The sequence below is a fragment of the Eulemur rufifrons genome, chromosome 2 (assembly GCF_041146395.1).
Source record: "Eulemur rufifrons isolate Redbay chromosome 2, OSU_ERuf_1, whole genome shotgun sequence".
Taxonomy (NCBI): domain Eukaryota; kingdom Metazoa; phylum Chordata; class Mammalia; order Primates; family Lemuridae; genus Eulemur; species Eulemur rufifrons.
Genome location: NC_090984.1, coordinates 69,493,001 through 69,499,851, shown reverse-complemented (window position 1 = coordinate 69,499,851; position 6,851 = coordinate 69,493,001).

Here is a 6,851-nt window from a genome sequence, read left to right as displayed (position 1 = left end):
ATTAAATTCAAAGAGAAAAAAAAATCAGCTGATGTAGCAGTGTATCTTTCCTCGATGGTTAAATATGACCTAGTATTTGTATTTCTGAATTGATTGCTGTGGGGGATCAGATAGGCCATAAGTATATCTGAGTGTGTCTCTCAACACAAAAATATTGCTAATTAAAAAAAAAATTAGGCATTATATATTTTAACATGCCTGCCAGCACAAGTTTTGCTACTTTTTAAAAATTTAGGTATTTTTGGCCCTAAATGTTAAGGACTAGGCTTTTGAAGTATTTTTTAGTCCAGAGGTCTGAAGTAAGATATAAAACTTTAATATTTTTAAAGAGTCAGTTTATATCATCACAATTAGATAGGAGTGGTAAGGATAATATGAAAGCATTTAAAAAATTAGGTGTAAACTGGGCGCGGTGGCTCACACCTGTAATCCTGGGAGGCCGAGGTGGGCGGATCATTTGAGCTCAGGAGTTTGAGAACAGCCTGAGCAAGAGCGAGACCCTGTCTCTACTACAAATAGAAAGAAATTATCTGGACAACTAAAAATATATATAGAAAAAATTAGCTGGGCATGGTGGCGCATGCCTGTAGTCCCAGCTACTCGGGAGGCTGAGGCAGGAGGATTGCTTAAGCCCAGGAGTTTGAAGTTGCTGTGAGCTAGACTGACACCACGGCACTCTAGCCTGGTCAACAGAGCGAGACTCTGTCTCAAAAAAATAAAAAATAAAAAACTAGGTGTGGTTATACCTGAGCTGTATTTGTATTATTTGAAGCAAAATAATGAATATGAACATTTTACTTACGATTTTTTAAATTGATGCCCAGATTTGGCCTTCCTCCTTTGTCCCCCATACAGAGTCACTGACACGTGTATGTCTAATATCCCCCTCGTGAGTTGAAGACAGGAAAAGTTGAGAATCACCAGTTTAGATGTGTATCCAGATTACCTATCGCTCAGAAATCATTGATTCATCCTCACTCTTTGCTGAAATACATTAACTTGCTGTTGTGTAGCTGATGATTGTTATGAACACTGGCCTGTGAGACACACAGAAGATAAGTTTAGTCTCTTAGGAAGTCATTTTTTTTCCCCATCGTTTTTATGTTACAGAAAATCTTGAGGAGAGTCAGAAAGAGAAATAGGAGCACGTCCATTGAGAGGTGATCAGGGAAGTATATTCTTAACAACTGATGCAGGCGTCTGGTCTGTATGTTAGTAAATAACAAGTGGGGAGATCATTTTCACTTTATTTGTTTAAAATAAGGTATTTATTACACAATTCTCCTTGGGATACTTGTGTTTCTGTATATCTTGCCAGCAGATGCACTGACTGCCTTAATTCTAGAATATTTTCCAGTGATGTTTGTGTGATAGAGATAGAGAAGATAGTGTCTACCCCCAGAACAAAGAGCAGATGTGCTTAGAGCCTTAGAAAATGGGAAGTGTCTCCTGGAGCAAAGGGCATTATAAAAGACTTGGGCTCCCTATGCTTAGGATTCCTCTACTGCAATGCAACCCTCTGCATATACAGATATCGTCTCAGCCTCTCTGCTTTGCTCTGTAGGAACTGGGCTTGGGAACTAGAATAAGAAAATGTTGATACTTGGGCTGTTGTTCTGAGTAATAAAATCCTTTGCCTCTGACCCCAGGATCTCATGTTTTCTGCCAGCATCTACAAAACTGGGTCAGGCTAACTTGTTAGCTTACAAGTGCAGTAAAATTTCAGACCCTGGTTTTGATAGTTTTGGTGATGAGGCTGGAGTGCTGACATAGTCTTCTGGAAGAGGAAGGATAATGGCCTCACAAGCCAGATTTGAAGATGAGACAACTCCCTAGGATCCAGTAGTAAATGTTTTTGCCCAAGTATTGGGTGTGTTAGGGGAATAAGATCCCCCAATATCCTACTTGTTAATTAGGGGCTGTGCAATGAGAATTAGGATGGAAATAAGCTGCCTAAATGGTGCCTTGGTTGTTACTGTGCTCTGGGCAGGTGGAAGATGGGATTTGATGACAATGGGACAACAGGCTTCACGGCCCTGGACTAAGGGTAGTGTGGCTATGGCTGCTAAGCCAAAGAATCCCCAAAGCTGAAGTAAATAGTGTCATCAGTGAGGAACATGCTATTCAATATAGACCTTTGGGTGGTCTGAGAACCTTGGATGCTCATTCAGGTGAGCCACAAGTGAGTGGCCACTTGAAACTGAAATTGAATGCAAAGCCTCAATTTCCTCAAAGAGAGCTGCTATCTCCTTTGGTGTCCCTGATCGCTCCCTCTGCTCTTACCTTGACCTCAGTCTCATTAAGCAGAAAGATGGTTAAGAGTGATGAGACCCAGTATGCAACTGCTTGAGTGTGCTGGGAAACTGTGCAGAGGGGAGGGATTCAAACCTCTGGCTCTGTTGGATATAGCCACTTGAGGCACAACCTTCCCAGTCCCGTGGAAGGAGAGGGCACCTGAATTCAACTGACAGGGTTTGGGCAGTTTTGCAGTGGAGAAAGGAAGTTAATGTGACCCTGCTGTATGGAGCCCTCTGGGCCTATTTAGTGTACTATGGTTGCAGCTTCCATTGATAAATGTATAATGGATGTTGATGTTTTACGTGCCTGGCGTTTGGATGCTTATGAGTGCCAGACGTGATTCTACTGACTGGGAAGAGATGCATATAGAGAAATATTAGTGCCTTTGGATCCCAACAATCCTAATTACTCCTTTGAGCTAGGAGTCTCTGTGACTAGAGATTTAACCAACTAGAGTCTGATGAAAAGAGGCATCCTTCATCCAGAAGTGCTCCTTGGAGCATTGACTCCTTGTCCCCCAGGTATGGCTATCGGCTATCAAGTATCCCTCTTCAAAAACTGCTATTGGTTTGCTACTTGGCTGTTTTCCAAACTGACCCATGGAGGCCTTGTGACTCTCTGGCATGATAGTCCCATTGTTGCGTGGGTCAACTGGACTCAAGGTGGGAGAGGCCAAACATACCTCCTTGTCAAATAGAAATGTCATATTCAAGAACGCAGCTGACCTGGCTCCAGCAGCATCTCAGCTTTACATGTAAAGTGGCTGTTATCTCTCTGGGGATGCTTCATTGCCTATTCTGCTGCCTGAAGCAAAACTGTTAGTTCAATGGGAACCTCAATTCACAGTTTACCCTGAATGCCTGGGCCTGATCGTTTGGCTACGCTTAAAATTGATGGTGTCCACTGAATTGCTGCTGCTGTTCAGCCTTGGTGCCAGCTCTGCAGGACCAAACGTGGGTGTGGTTGCTCCATTTACTGTGCGGAACTCAAGGCTGCTCTCACATTCCTGGCTGACATTACCTTTGATAAAATTTCTTATATTTTTACTGACCTCTGGGCTGTAGATCATGGCCTGGGAGTTTGAAAACTACAGACTGGTAGGTTAAGGACACCCCTCTTTGAGGCCGCAGAATGTGATAACAAATCACAGCTGCTGATTGAGCTGTCTGGGTCACACTCAGGTAGATGGCCTCAGTAAAGGCCAGTTCTCTGGTATCACTGCTGATCAAGACTGCACCGCCCACATCGCTGCCATTACTGCCTGGATCCATCATCGTGCTGGACATGTCATCCTATCCAGCATCACAGGCTTGGCACAAAGTACAGGACTGTGTTTCGGATGCAGAGGCTACCTTCATGTTAGACCTGTGAAAAGTGCTGCAGTAAGGGGGTCCCATAGGATGAGCCATCATTCACCTGCCCCCACCTTGCTCCTGGCAAATTGACATCAGACCATTGACCTCTCAGGAATATCCGTTTTGCCTCAATGCTGTTTATACTTTTTCAGGCTACAATATTGCCATTCCATCCTGATCAGCAGATTCCAGCCATACTATTGTAAACCTGGAATCTAATCTGTGTCATGTTTTTGGCTTTCTGGACCTTTTGCAGTTTGATGATGATGTGCTTATCACAAAAGCTACTCAACAAAGTGCTGATAGTCAAGGTATTTGATGGACATTTCACACTTGCTACAATTCATGGGAATCTGATGTTGAATATTGAAATGGCCTCTTCCAAAATCAATTCAAATAGATTTTTGACTCTAGCTCCCACATCTCCTGGTGCACATATCTTAGCAAGGCAGTTTGGTCACTGAATGTGGCTGTGCTCAGAATGGGATCATCTCTCAGCCGCTTTCTGGTTAGTGAACAGGATGACCTATTGCTATTTTAAAATTTGGGATTCCTCTTTGGCCATGATGCTTTTCTGTTCACTAATGGCAGCCTGGGGCCAGTGGATTGGGCCTAGAGATTTCAGACTTAATTCTGGCTCAGCTACCTGGGTTCTCCTGTTGGATTGATACGGCCCTGCATCGGAAGGCTAGTCACCACTTGGCTGAGTACACTGCTTCATGAGCCACCTCGTGGTTCATGTAGGCCAAAGTGGGCAGCATAATGAGTCTCTGTAAGTTTTATAAAAATGCCTTATCCCGTTTGCACCTGACTCTTATGGATGAAAGATCTGAGTGTGAGTACAGATGATGGGAAAAAAGGTGAATTGGAGCCACTGGAATGGAACAAACTGATTTTGTGGTGATGAAGAGAGAGCAGCTCCAACACCTGAGCTGAGAGTTAGATGCCAGAAGGGGTTAGGAAGGATCTCTAGTAATCTTTCGTCTTTCAGAGCCACCCCTGGGTCCTTCCTCAGAAAGGAAAGTGACCAGAGGCAGCTCTCCCAAACTGTTGTAAACGCCTGAATAGTAAAACTGCTGAATCTGCCATCCCCTCCAGATAGCTCTGACTGTGGTTTTGGTTGTCATTCCCCTTCACCTTAGCAAGGGTCTACAGATGAAGTGGAGGATAGCCACAGTTTCTGCATTTCCCATGCAAAACACTGGTGAACGCTGCCAGATGTCTTCCTTGCCGCCATTCCCATTGGTTGGTCTCATTCCGTGGGGTGAGTGAATACCACTTGTCTGATGGCACAGACAAATAGGACAGTTTGGACCAACATCCCTCAGGCAATTCCACCAAAACCAGGTGCTAGACTCAATCATTGAAACTAAACTGGGAGCACTAAGGCTTACCAGCTTGCCGGGAGGGCCTGTTGGAGGAACTGTCAACTCATGCCCTCCCAGTGACATCTGCCCACTCCGGGAGGCCAACAACTGGAAAGAAACAACACTTTCTTTCCATGGGCACCATGTGCACCCTCAGGACTTTATTTTCTGTGTGGAAGCCAGGAGTTAACTTGTCTGTCCTGAAAACACCCTTAGGAGCAATCATAAGAGCCCTTCAAATGTTTAAGAAAATGCCATTGATGACCCTTGGATGACCACAGAGATCTCTCCAAAACGAGGCTATTCTTAGTTACTGGAGTGATCTCCCCCAAAAGATAGCCCATTCATTATTTATGTACACTTTGCTGGCAGTTATCCCTACAGCAGTAGTCATCCAGTTAGAAAAAGTGCTAAACTTTCATCTGAATTTATTAGTGACTCTTCCTTGGCCCTGAAAGGAATTCAGGTCAGCGTCAGGTCATTAGCCAGGGTAGTTCTGGGTGAAAGGACTGCCCTAGACTTCCTCCTCAGGTGAGGTCTGTGCAATCCCTGGTTACATCTTTTTGTGTCTGGATTAATGCTTCCCGCCAAGTGGAAAGGCGAACAGAGACACTTAAGGAGAAAGCTGCTCGACTTTCTAGGCAAATCCTGAAGGTGTATGGGATGCGTTAAACTGATTGAGGCCAACACTGCAGGATGGCCTCATCTTGCTGTACAGAGTCTCATTGATAGTCGCCTTAATTAGATGCTGTGTGAGACAAATTGATGTGGTCCCAGCCTCTGTCAGACTAATTAGAGTGGCTGATGGAGTGACATAATCATAGAAAAAGTTTCCAGAGGCCAAGACTATGTAGCAACGGCACAGACTTGTGGATATTATTGGGAGAAAGTTCTCTCCAGGTCCCTCACATTTCTGCATGTCTTGTGAGCAGTGGCACTGATTGTCTTTCTTCCAGACTATCTCTTCAAGGATGTTTGTGTAGGGAGCAGCCTTGGAAGATAGAGATAGTGTCTCCTTCCAGAGCAAGAGACAGGTTTGCTTAGAGTCTTGGAAGGTAGATACAGTGTCTACCTCTGGAACAAAGAGCAGGCATGCTTACTATCTATACTATAAAAAACTTTTTTACTATAAAAAAATTTGGGTTCTCTAAGCTCAGGGGTCCTTTCCTGTAACAAAACCTGTTGTATGTGTAGATGTCACCTAGGCCCTCTTTGTGCCACACTGTGGGATTTGGAGCTTGAGGTACCAGAGCAAGAAAATGCTCATATTCTAGCTACTCCTGTTGCTGTGAACAATAAAGACTTTCATCTCTAAGCCTGTGGTCTTATGTCTTCTGTCTTATGTGTACGTTAGCTTGCAAGTAGGGTAAAGTCTCAGACCCTTCATAGTTCTTTATAGCATTTATCCTGAATAATAAAATAGTAGCATGGCTGGGTGCGGTGGTTCACGCCTGTAATCCTAGCACTCTGGGAGGCCAAGGCGGGTGGATCGTTTGAGCTCGGGAGTTTGAGACCAACCTGAGCAAGAGCGAGACCCCCATCTCTACAAAAAAAATAGAAAGAAATTATCGGGACAACTAAATATATATAGAAAAAATTAGCTGGGCATGGTGGCGCATGCCTGTAGTCCCAGCTATTCGGGAGGCTGAGGCAGTAGGATTGCCTGAGCCCAGGAGTTTGAGGTTGCTGTGAGCTAGGTTGACGCCATGGCACTCACTCTAGCCTGGGCAACAGAGTGAGACTCTGTCTCAAAAAAAAAAAAAAAAAGAAAAAGAAAAAGGAAAAAAAATGTTAGCATGATTTGATTAAAGCATTACAATTCTTTTTGTAT